Here is an 853-nt window from a genome sequence, read left to right as displayed (position 1 = left end):
AACGATCCTTAAAATTTCCTGGATGCAGCCACCGCTCCCCTCCTTCAATGTCCTATATACCTCCATTGGATAAAAATCGGCAAACAGGTTCAGGCACCAACCTTGACTTTGTATCAAGAGGTGCATGTTTCTCCTTCCGATAGCCCCGACCTTGGCTCCTACGGGTCAAGGCTTCCCCTGCGTTTTCCGTAGATGGCGTCTCTCCTTCGGTACTTCTTACGAAGGCGTCGCGGCGAAGAATAAGAGGAAGAAGGCGGAGCATCCACCTACCGATAATCTGTAATTTAGTTAGTTTTCCAGCTATTCAGACGTGGGTTTTATCCACGTTTTGTATATGACGAACTTAAACAAATATTTAGATTTGGTAGTGAGACTAATATTCACATTCCTTTGGTTTATGGAATGTTACAAAATTATGTAAATGGCATGGATAATGTTTATAATGTCGTTTTCATAGGAGTGGTATCGCCATATTTGCAACAGTAAAAGATATTACCAAAATAATTAACTAATACGATATTTTATATAGATGTCACTATCATTACGACTTATAACAATTATGATCATATTTAGTAACTTTGTTATTAGAAATTACTTGATTCTGCCATTCCTATCATCAACAGTTTTCTTCATTAAGTTTTTCCTATTATCAAAATTATCACCATAGTCAATAATCCTGTGAATTGTTCGTGCACTCAAGAAGTATGGCAATCCTTGTAATGATTACAAGTCACAAGCAATAGAATTTATTATACTAGAAATTTGAGTGTAAACAGGAAAATTGTTCTGTCGTCTCACAAAGCTGTCAGCTCGCCGATGAATCGTGTCTCTCGCAAAGAGCGAAAACTTATTA

Source organism: Penaeus monodon, chromosome 28 (genome assembly GCF_015228065.2).
Source record: "Penaeus monodon isolate SGIC_2016 chromosome 28, NSTDA_Pmon_1, whole genome shotgun sequence".
Lineage (NCBI taxonomy): Eukaryota > Metazoa > Arthropoda > Malacostraca > Decapoda > Penaeidae > Penaeus > Penaeus monodon.
This window is presented reverse-complemented; position numbering follows the sequence as displayed.